Consider the following 12,942-nt stretch of genomic DNA (forward strand, 5'->3'; position numbering starts at 1 on the left):
AGAAAACTGAGTTTGAGCAGCTCTAGTTATTGTACAGTTCTTCTTTAAATTTATGAACTTTTGCATGAGGCCTTAATATTAACGTTTACCCCTGCCAATGAAAATCTCAGAGTTTTATTTTATACATAGAACCATGCTCAGCTAGAGGATTATGTGAGTGGGTAAGGTTAATAGCCTGGCACATTTTCATCATTTAGATAAGCTACAGAGAACACTGTTTATTTAAAACAAAGTGTTCCATCTGTACTTAGGGTATATGAAAATATAACAGCTTTATTATTATTATTAAACATCATGATGTTTTCACTATCTTTATCAGGATCAGAGAGACAAAAAAAAGGAAAAAGATGAGTGGAGTCACACACACAAAAAAAAAAGAAGAAATGATGGGGCTGATGAAGAGTGGGATGTACGTCGGTTTGTATAGCGTATCTTGCAAGAAATTACTCATAAAGAGGGATCGATTGTGCAACTTACGCCCGCTAAGGTTGGAGAAGCAGGGGAAGGAAGGGAAGGGGCCTTAATGCTAGCCGAGAACAGTAAAGGTGTGTTTACTCAAATGCGACCTGTAGAAACACGCCTTGTAGAAGGCATATCCTTTGCACCCGCTATTGGGCAGGTGTATTAGAAGTCAATATATTTGTAGTTTAGAATTCATTCCTAATGTGGCCAGTCAGTGTAAGTGATATGGCACCAGTCACAAAGGGAATATCCCCTGTTTGTTTAACTCTACCATACATGAGATATCAAAGGATACAACTAATGCACAAAAAATGAAATATTTCTGATACTTAAATTGCACTTTAGTGTATATTGGTTCTAAAAATCATCTGTGTGAGTTACCTTTGTTGATGTATAACAACATATTGCATTTCTCTCTTAGATGGATGTCCAAATACCTTAAATGAACATACAATTTTGATTGAACAAGTCAAATATTGTAAATAAGCGCAGGCTGTGTCATCAACATATTTCCAATCTAATGCATATTACTTTTTATTAATCAATGTTTTATCAAGACTGAGCCTTTACTAAGATTGGGCACCAGTTTTGCATTCCCTTGTAAAAACCTATGCTTTTTTATTTTGAACATCCACACAAGTGTGCTGCTTTGAATATGATTCCCCTCATTTTCAGCTAGCCACACAATAAGCCACAAGCCTTCTAAGACTGGTAGGGGTTACAGTTCAGCATGGTGAATGTCTATGGTTCAATGCATATTGTTTATTCTAAGGCATTGGCCTAATGTAGTTCCAGATGTATTCTACCTTTTTCCTTTTCGATCTCCTCCTGTTTTGCCATTTAGTGTGTCCTGGTTCTACTTTTAATTCCTCTCTATGCTCCAATGACATTGAAGCCAATCAGTTCCCAGACGAGGACCTGTATCTCACTTGAGAAAGCTTCAGGGCTGGTAGTCATAAAACAGACGGAGTCTCCTCAGCAATGCATCAGCGCTGATTACATTATGGCTTTTTCTGTGGGGAGGATGTGAGGGAAGCGAGTATGTGCGTTACAGAGAATTATAGAGTCCATTAACATTAATGTCAGTAGCAAAACAGCTCGACTCTAGAACTTATTCCCAGTGTAGGCATTCTATGCTTTAACCCTAAACTGCCAGGCCTCATAAATGTCTTACACAACATTAGTTCCAGTTATACCACATCTAATATATCTGAAGTTCAGGCAATGAAATTACAGCTTTATTTTCCTTTTACTACTAAGATGTTGTTTTATTCATAAGCAGGAAGCAGCACAACAAGAAACTGTGGTACCATATTGAAAAAATATCTAGTAAATGATTTTTACATAAAGGGGAGTCTATGTCGAAATGTGAACGTTTGAAATGAAAATACTGTATCAAGAAAGAATGCAATGTGTGGTCCAAATGATTGCATTTTAATTCACCTATTCATCACCACTTTTGTATATCACTCTCTTATTTTTTTCCTCAGTTCAAGAATTGCTGTTGGCTTTCTCTTTCGGTGGCTGATGCAAAATTGGTCATAAATCACCCAACATGCGGAGCCACAAACATCACGAGAGGCATCAGTGTGTATTTGCACCTGCCTTCCAACAGGTTCCAAAGATATGTCAACTGAACAGGTGTATATGTGTGTTTCTACAGGTCTGCATGAGCTGCACTTGAGTGAACACATGTGCATTGGCACATATTTGTCTTTTCCTTTGCGAATTTGTGCAATTTACACTATGCAAACTGGCATAAGTTCAACTCAGCATCGGGTCCTCAGACTCTGCATATCAACAAACTCATTAGCATGCAACACTCCATAGAACCTCTCATTGAGTTCTATGTCTGAGTTGCCAGTCATGCTCAAATTGAGCACCACCTGTTAATAGATTAGACAACATGCATTGCTCACACAGTACTCCTCCTCCCCTATATAAAATCTAATCAATTCACCAATTACTCTCTCCTTCCTAAGCTTACTATGCGTAGGAGAGAACATGCTTCCTCTAAAATGGACCAAACCCCAAATGTCAGTTCTATGAAGTGTCAACATGTTAACAAGGCTGCTAGCAGGCAGAGCATAAAACAGGAAGTAAGCACATAATTCTGAAAAAGCAGCAGCATCCAATTAAAGCTTTGGGCATCTCAAAGGTACATGTTTTTCAGTCGTATCACTTGTACCAGCTACAGGTCTGGTGTAAGTGCCGATTACTAGTGATGTCAGTCACGTATGCATGCTAGAAAATGTTCTTGCATTAAGAAGCAACTGTAAAAATGCATTTTATGTACAGTAAACATTCTTTACAGCCTAATAAATTGATTTTATGGGGGGAAAAGACAAAAAAAACCTTTTTTTTATATTTTAATGTTTTGTCATTAATTACTATATTATTAATAGGTGACATTCAATCCTTCCCGCGTGAGGATACACTGTCTACAAAAGAATATATCTCTATTATAGATTAGTATACTGACAAGTCTAATTTCATGAATTGTTAGTGAATTTAATAGCTTCAAATATACCAGAAAAATAAAAACATATCAGTAACAGTAATTATGAAAAGCGTAAAATTAGCAGCACAATTAGAGTGCAATATTTAAATGTTTTTTTTTCCCAAAATTGTATATATTTGGATTTGTAATTGTTCTTCTCACAATATTTGTGCCAATGTGCAAAAAATACGACCAATTGCAACTTGTGCAGCTGTTCTTAAAGTGTTGGTATACATACCTCTTCTTAAACACCCAGCACTTTATTTTTTAGGAATAGCCCAAGAGAGGTTTAAAAGAATGAGAGTGGTCAGTGCTATGGAGGGTGATATTTCATTAATTATAAGACGCTCAATCTACTTACTGTTCTACAGCACTATCCTCTCGCCCTCGTTAAAACCTTTCCTGGACACTCACTGTAAATAACTGCAATTATATATTCATGCAAAGGGTAAGTCAAACTCCTTTAATATAAATATGTAAACACCCATGACCATAACCTTTTGCTTACAGTGGACAAGCAATGAAACCAGATCACTTAAAACTAGAGATGCTCAGACTCGGTTTTCTGAAAACAGAGCCCACTAGAACTTAGGGTATCAGAGTAGGCTCGCAAGCCGGCTTTGGTACTTTTGCACGTCCTCGGATCTGAACCGAGGCAAAACATCATAGTTACGTTGTCGGATCTCGTGGGCTTTGGATTCCATAAGTAGCTCCCTCCCCAGGAGATCCATCGCCATTGCTTACACAGAAACAGGGGTAGCAGTGTTCTTGTCACTCTGAAGTCTCCAGTGACATTGCTCAGGGCCATTGCTCACACAGAAACAGGAGTAGCAGTGTTCTTGTCACTCTCCAGTCTCCAGTGCCATTGCTCATACAGAAACAGGAGGGGAAGCAGTGTTCTTGTCACTTGACAAAAATTGACTGGAAATGATTGGAAATTAATGTTATTGATGTCAATTATAATGTAGGAACAAAAAAAAGAGCCATATTATGTGATTTTAGAAAATAATAGGGATCCAAAACCAAATATGTAAATAACCAGATATGTAATGGATTTTACATTTGGAAACATATTTTTTGCACTATGCAGACAGGAATTTTATGACAGGAAAATGGCAGTGAAACATTTTATGTTGCTGTCATGTGAATAGCAATTAAGGAATAAGGAATAAGTTAAATAACCTAACTGGAAAATAGTTCATGTTTCCTTTGTAAATTGAGAATCATTTTAAAATTGCTAAATGCACAGTCATGTCAAATAGTGAACACACCAGAAGGATCATTAGAAAGAAAAGGGTCTTATTAGTGAGTAAGTGGATATTATGGGCAGCCAAGACACATTTGTCCTGAAATTCCCTAGTCCTATAAGCATAGAAGAAATAACACAACCCGAAGGTAGGAGACAAATAGCAGCACTTATAAATGTGTTTGATTTATAATTCATGTGTAGTCATTTATTATTTATAGCACTGTCTAATAACAAGTCTCACAAGAAAAAATGAAACAAGGGGTGACACACCTTTCCGTGCAAATAAAATATTCAAGCAAAGTGTAATGTTAATATTTCCTCAATCTAATGGAAATACACTTAATGTATGTCCAGTCATACTGAACATATTATTTTAAGAAAATTTAGTATTATTTATTTTTATGAACACCATTTTGGACAAAAGTAGTACGATGAACATACAAAGCAAAGACAAAAGATCAATAGATTTTTGAAGTAATTGAAGTATTGGACGTTAATTTACTAAAGTGTGGTTTTGCAAAACCACAAGTTTTATGGCAATTATATGTGCAGTTTGTAAACTGTTAGATTTACTAAAGGCCAAACTGCACATAAAATCACATTTTATAAAACGACAGATTAAATACCACCATCCTGACTTTTATACACAGAAGATATATATATATAAATTGTCCCATGTATTAAGCACGGCTTGCTAAACTGCATGGCAAACTTCTGCTTTACAAGGAAAAAAAAGTCAGTCCAAGGTACAATTAGTAAGATTACAAAACATAGACACCTAATCGCAGCTGTTTGTTTGGGGAAATGCCAATCCCTGAGAATTAAATACAGGAATGAAAGATGAACAGCGCAGGAAATGACCTCGGAAAAAGTTCAGTATATTATACCCAAGGTGCTCTGTCTTGGGCCCTCTGATATAATTTCCTGTGTCAAAGAACCTCAAGCATGCTGGAATCTGTAGTTTTTGCCCCTCAAGGCTGCATTGGACAGCCCTGTACTGCTGTTGGCTACGCCTCCCCTGTTACTCAATTTTCTGAGTAGAGATGCTCAGGCTTAGTTCCCCGAGAACCGAACACACCCAAACTTAGCAGATCCCTTTGCGCGCCCTCGGAATTGAAAACAAGGCAAAACATCATTGTTACATCGTCAGATCTCGCAGATTTTGGATTCTATAAGTACCGCCCTCCATGGCCATCTAGCGCCATTTCACAGAGGGACACAGAAGGGGTAGCACGATTCTTGGCAGTCTCTAGTGCAGTTGGGCAGTGTCATAGGTAGTAAAGAGAGAGGAGGGGTGGCAGTGTTCCTCAAAGTCTACAGTGACATTCAGGAGAGCTCCATTGCTAATTGTCATTGCTGAAATAGAAATAATAGGGCTGGCAGACTTGTTCTAAATCTACAGTCAAATTGTACTGTGTTATATAGCTAACACGCAAACAGGAGAACTCCATTGCTTATTGTCATTGCTGAAATACAAATAATAGTGCTAGCAGTCTTGGTCTAAATCTTCAGTCACATTGTACTGAATTATATAACTCGCACACAAATAGGAGAGCTCCATTGCTGCATCCCTAATTGTCATTGCTGAAATAGAAATAATAGGATTGGCAGTATTCTTCAAAATCTGCAGTTACATTTTACTGTACCATAGCTCACCCAGAAATAGGAGAGGTGGGAGTGTTTAGTGCTGAAACAGAAGTTCAAATGATAGGGCTGGCAGTGTTAGTCTCCAGTTACATTTTACTGTGCCATAGCTCATATAGAAACAGGAGGGGTGGCAGTCTCCTTGTCACATTCCAGACTTCAGTCACATTGTTCTTGTCACTCTCCAAACTCAGTCATGATGATACTAATCCCTCTACCTTATGTGCTAAAGCCTATGTTCAGCTGCATAGTGGTTTAAGTCAGGGAAACCAAAATGTAAATAAAAAGCTTCTACCTTTTTAAAGAAAAAATACCTTTCTAATAAAGTTGAAAGTTTACTGTAGAAAATCATAAAATTGCCAACATGCCATTCTACCCAAAATATTACCAAGCATACCAGCATCAGCTAGCTCCCATCTCAGATCTCAGCACCTGCAATCTACACTGTCATCATATTCACTCTCATACGTGTGTACATCATCCTCAAACAATACTATTTCATCTCCGCTGGAATCCACCATCACAGAAGTCTGTGTACTTTGATGTAATTGCCGGTAATGGCCTTCCTCATGGAATTTGTAGTTCATTTTACGGAAGAGCTGTCACGATTTTTGGGCAATTCTTTTACACGAGACCAAATGTCAAAATGTTGTGCAGACTCATCTGCATCAACACTGGGTGTCTTGGGAAAGATAAGTTTTTCCTACCAGCAATTCCCAGAGAAACTGAAGGAGGAGACGTCATTGTGTCATGTACCACTTGAGCTGTCACCTTGCTGACCAGGAGCTCATTACATCTCTTGAGATCTGGGTGCGTTGGAAAGAAAGAGAAGACAGCTCTTAAACCTAGGATCAAGCACAGTTGCCAAAATGTAATGATCCGATTTCAAGATGTTGATTACTTTTGGATCCTGGCGAAGCGAAGAATGTACTTAATCTACAAGTTCAACATAATTAGCAGAATTGCTTTGTTTCATTTTCTCCTTCAATTTCTCTTGCTGCTTTTCAAAAAGTCGAATTAGGGGAATCACTTGACTCAAGCGAACAGTGTCTGCACTCTCTTCACAGGTGACTTCTTGGAGTGGTTTCAGCACCTTGCACAACACGGAAAGAATTATCCACTGAGCTGGACTAAAGTACATTCCCCGTACATTCTATTTTTCTTCCAGCTGCTTCATTCTCCTACATGCTGTTGCAGAATTCTGAAAATTACCCTAAATATTTCGGGACACAGATAGCATCTCCTGCATGTCATTGTCCTTTTATAAAAAGTTTTGTACCACCAAGTTGATTGTGTGGGCATACAGGGAATGTGGTGGAATTGCCCAAGCTGTAATGCTGTAAAAATATTGGTGGCATTATCAGAAATCACATATCCTCAGGAGAGTCCAAGCAGGATAAGCCATGTTGCAATGACATCCCTTAGTTTTTCAAACAGGTTGTCAGCGGTATTACCTCTTACCTGCGCCTTGTCTCGTCTCTAATAACCACCTCTCACTCCCACCTTCAAGACTTCTCCCGTGCTGCTCCCCACTTATGGACTTCCCTACAACTCTCAATCAGACTTTCCCACAGCCTTCACATCTTTAGATGCTCTTTGAAAACCCATCTCTTTTAAAGAGGTTAAAATTAAAAAGGTGTTTCCACCCACAGAACTGCCACTCACTGAATATTTTTGGGGGGTTTTTTGAGCACCGTTCTCCTTAAACTCTAGAGACTGTTGTGTGTAAAAATCCCAAGAGATCATCAGTTTCTTAGGTAGGGAAACAACCCAGGATAAGAACCAAGATAGGACAGTGTCTTGAAGACCTACGTATTGTAGCGTCTGTATGAGGAGAAAGTGGTCAACAGTGTCAAATGCAGCAGATAGATCCAGGAGAATTAGAAGAGAGTAATCACCTTTAGTTTTAGCTGTGATCAGATCATTGTCAACCTTGGTCAACGCAGTCTCTGTAGAGTATTGAGAGCGAAAGGATTGGAAGAGTTGGATAGCAGGGAGGTTAATCCGACATACATCTCCTCACTTGTCTCAAAATATCTCCCAACACGACACCTCCGTTCTGCACAAGATCTACGTCTCTCTTCCACTCTCATCACTTCCTCCATTTCTCGGTTACAGGACTTTTCTAGGGCTGCACCCACTTTATGGAATTCACTAACTCGCACCACAAAACTTTCCTCTAGTCTTCAAACCTTTAAGCATTCTCTGAAAACCCACCTCTTCAGACAAACTTATAATATTCCTCTACCACCTTCTTAATCTCCCTAGGTTACCCTATTACCACCCTCTACACAGCTAACACAAGACAACAACCCTCTGACTAACATAGTTGTGTGACTGAGCATACAGCCCACTAAATACTTTGTAAGTTTGCATTCTAGCTTGACAAATATTCAATAGGATGTAGCACTTACCCTTGTGTATCAAACCATTGTCCCACAGATTATATGCTTGCGAGCAGGGCCCTCTTACCTCTCTGTATGTATATATTACTCAGTATTATTTTATTACTGTTTATTTCCAATTGTAAAGCGCTACAAAATCTGCTGGCGCTATATAAATAAATGTTGATGATATATATATATATATATATATATATATATATATATATATATATATATATATTCCAATACCTATCTGGTACTTAGGTTGAACAAACTACTTTTATTATATGATCACGATAGGGTGCCTCCAATTCCACAATACTGTACAGATATTATAAAAACTCTCATCTATCTTACAACAGTGTTTTTGTGGTTGTTTTCCACCCTGTACTTTGACTGAAAGGTGTGATAACTAAGGACTTATCTGGACATTGTTAACTGTATTCTGTGACAGTGATAGGTCTACTATAATTCTACAGGTAAGTCTTAAGCCCATATAAAAAAGCATAGCATTTGATCATGTTAGGACTTTTCAGAATGGGAAGACTTTGGCGTGAGTTGGTCAGCTTAACATATATTGCAATATGTGGAACTAACATTCCCTGTTTTTAATATAGAAAAGTATTTAGTACAGCATTAATTATGTGTTTGGGGAATGCATATTATCCCTGTCTTTTGTCTACACTAATTATATGTTTTGAATGCATTGCTTGGTTTGCTGTTATTTGTCCCTTAATTTTTTTTCTGACTCTAAGAAAGTATTGCAGAATAATGGAAAAAAAAACAAATGTTGAGATAAATGTAAACTTGATAACGTCTATTCTAAAATATAGAGATACAAAAAGCCAGAGTTATAAAAATGCTCTTAGGCGTAATAATAGAACTCAAATGTTGATTTCTATGTCACAAAAGAAGACATTCACAGAATATTGCAAATCAAGTCTTAAATAAGGTGAAGATACACAATAATGTAGCAAATCCATCTCATCGGGTGACAATTACCTTCTGGTGACAATTACCTTCAGGGCTTTGAAACACCACTTTTACTGCAGCTTCCTACTGATGTGAGCAGATGAACACTTATTTAAGTGTTAAGGCTATGACATTTTTGTGCATGCGGTGTATATTTTGTTCTTACACACCTCAACATTCTAACACCAGGGGGCGGGTGAAGCAATAGAAAGTGCTACAAGACAGTTGGTAAATATGGTGCAATAAAATAAAGACCATGGGCCTGATTCATTAATGAACTTAAATTAAGAAGTTTCTTATTTAAGTCTCCTGGACAAAACCATGTTACAATACAAGGGGTGAAAATTAGTTTTCTGTTTTGCACATAAGTTAAATACTGACTGTTTTTTCATGTAGCAAACAAATATCAACTTTAAATTTCAGTGTACAAATAAGCTATCAAGTATTTGTGTGCTACATGAAAAAACAGTCAGTATTTAACTTATGTGAAAAACAGAAAACTAATTTTCACCCCTTGCATTGTAACATGGTTTTGTCCAGGAGACTTAAATAAGAAACTTCTTAATTTAAGTTTCTTAATGAATCAGGCCCCATGACTTAAACTATTTTATAAATGCTCTTTATAGTTGACAAGCAGGGTCACCCAGCATTGCATGGGTCCAATTTGTAATGTGTAGCAGTTTTTATATATTAGCAAATTATTTGGTAAATAGACCAAAAATGCTATTTATAAAATAAGATATGTTGCTTTGTGGAGTCATGTTATGGCGAGGTTTTCTTCCAGCAGTCAAACAATTGTTTACATCCAAAAAGGGATGTTTTCAATATTTGTCCTGTCGCTCTGACGCTTTGTCGTATTGTCACTATATTGTCTAATAACTTTTTTTTTCAATACTAAATAACTATGTAAGAATTGGCAACTTTACCTTGAGAGCTATGGAAGATATTCACCAACAAACAAACAAACAAACAGCTTCTCTTATATATATAGAAAGATGAATAAAAGGAACAGCAGAGCTGAAGTTCACAATGCAGATTTTCAAATTTCAGGACCATGGATAGCTTAGTGATCATCTTTAGTTAACTGTGTTTTTAAAATGAACATGATCTAGGAAAACATATATTCTCCATAGAACAATACTGTACGTTATAGAGTACACATGTCAGCTTTTGAATAAAAAAAAAAAGTAAACAATTATTAATTAACAATGGGCAATCAATTAAAATGTTACTTATTATTTCCTGAGAATGATCCACTTTTTCCACCTGATTTAAACGGAACATTAAACTTATAGAAACAAAAGAAATGAGGACTGAAATTTTAAATAAATATGTATAAATAAAACATTTTCATTGCTTTAATTATTTTTACAGCAACCATCTCCCTTTTTTTAAATACTTTCTCCACTGCCTAGTCCCTGTTACAGAAATTTTACAAAAGCAAGCCTCCCAACCACTCTTCCACACCAAAGTGAACCAGGCACTCATAGCTTGAGCTTGTCACCAATAACCAGACCAAGCGCATTTTTTTTTGCCCAGAATTGTATTGCTTGGAGGCCCAGCTGAGGAAAATCCTCGGGGAGGAAAATTATCCACAATACTAGAATGGGACATGTAAAAAAAATGCTTTTTTTAAGCTTCTCCCTCCTTCTATGAATAACAGACTTGTCTCACCACAAATGAAAGGCTTTAGCTCCTCTTTATGATACATGTTTTTATTCCTTTAAGGTGACTCTGCTATGCCCTCCCCATATGACATCTTTGTCTCTAGACCAGTCAGAAGTGCATATGAATATTGTTTCCTACACAGATGAAAATGTTAGAAAATAGAATATTGTTAATATACAATATACATACTATATCTGAAAATGTATACTTGCACAACTGCACTCTTTCCCAAAAACAATTTGTGTATTTGCTATAGGTCTATATTACACTTGAAAACTTGATCTCTGCTTTTGAAAGTTTGCATTTATGGACATCTTCTAAAACTCTTTGTAATTCAACATATATATTAAATGTTGTAGGGGCTTTCTTTTTCCAGAACTCATATGTCTGTAGTTAGCCGACTTTAAAAGGCTGGGTTAGTAAAAGAGATATAAAGCAGAATATCTATGTTACTTACTTCTGTTTACAGAGTTCAAAAAGCATCTGATCAATTCTAACTCGATTCTGTCAGAGCTGATTGAATTATCCTTCTAAGTCTATTAGCGCCTCCAGAAAAGATTTCTTGCATGAAACATGCCTAATTTTATGATATTCTAGCAGTGATTTGCAATCAGGTATATAATACCCTTGCAAAAAAATTTACAAAGAGAGTGCCAGATATCTCTTAGAGTTGTGAATTGATTTTAATCCATTGCACACAGACAATTCTGTTTCTACATATCACAATTTTATTTTAATATTTTGCTGGAGATAACAGGACACTGTATACTGTATATTAGATACACATTTTAACAATTAATTTTTAATAGCTCAAAATGTATTTACTAAAGTAATTTGGAGTCTTAGAACTGGCAGTTTAAAATAATGTGCCTACAAAACTAGAACCCCTCTTTCTTATCTTTTTAATGACAAAAATGCTCCCCTATGATAAAAATAGGTTACCTGGTGTCTCTCTAAGCATTCACATGTAAACATCTGTACTAACTAGAGATACAAGATAACATGTTAACGATACATTTCCAAAAAGTTTTATGATATTTGTTTAGATTTTATCACATACAGCATGTGCTAGGGGTGGACACACTGCAAATGGCCCTATGCAAGAATGGAGATTATCCATCCAGCACGAAAGCCTTTATCGATTGTAATGCTAGTGGCTGATTTTAGTGTTTCTGTGATAGCATGGGTTAATAAAGCATCATGGTACAGTTTTAAAGTATATACTACAAAAGCATCATAGCTTCATTAATAAATGCTAGCAGTGAAAATGGTACAGGAGTGTCATGTGCAAAGCTCATTATCTTTACTTATATGTATTTTATACTGCAAAATGAAATGTAATTGGTGCCCTTGGTGCTGACAAAGAAATATTGATTGTAGATAAAATTCCACTTTACCCAATTGAGTTTTATCCCGGATACATACAGTTTTCTGTTTTTTATTTTATTTCTTATCTTTGAATATATATGTTTAAAAAGAAAAGTGCAGAGAGCTGATTGATCTAACTTAAGCATCATCCCCTTGTGGACTAGTTCTGGACCCTAACTACATGCCAATGAGAAGGTAGAAGAACTACTCACACAGTTATTCCACTCTTAATACAAGAAGGGAGTGCAAAATGCTTTATCTATAATATGATGGGGAAATAAAGGAAACTGAGACAGAGCTGCTGGCAGCAAAAATGAACTATCAGGGCCTGATTCATCTTGTAACGCAATGTGAATGCAACTTGCATTTAAAAAAAAAGCATGTAATTTGTACGTACATATGCCCATATTCAAATACAAGCATATCTCAATACATTTTTCAATTTGAAGCTGGGTATAAGTACACTCTGGCTATATGCTACTTGCCATATATAGACAGACAGAACACACCGTAGGATATGCACGTGCATATGTGCAACATGTCTTTCCATCAGAAAGCATGCAATAAAATATTTATAAAACATATTTTCATCTCTTAATACTTTAATCAATGAAAAAAAAGTGTTTAAAAATAAAATAAAAATCAGAATGTCTTTTTTACATAAAATAAATAAATCAGGATGTTGTTAATGTGTA

This window comes from Mixophyes fleayi, chromosome 2, assembly GCF_038048845.1.
Source record: "Mixophyes fleayi isolate aMixFle1 chromosome 2, aMixFle1.hap1, whole genome shotgun sequence".
Taxonomy (NCBI): domain Eukaryota; kingdom Metazoa; phylum Chordata; class Amphibia; order Anura; family Limnodynastidae; genus Mixophyes; species Mixophyes fleayi.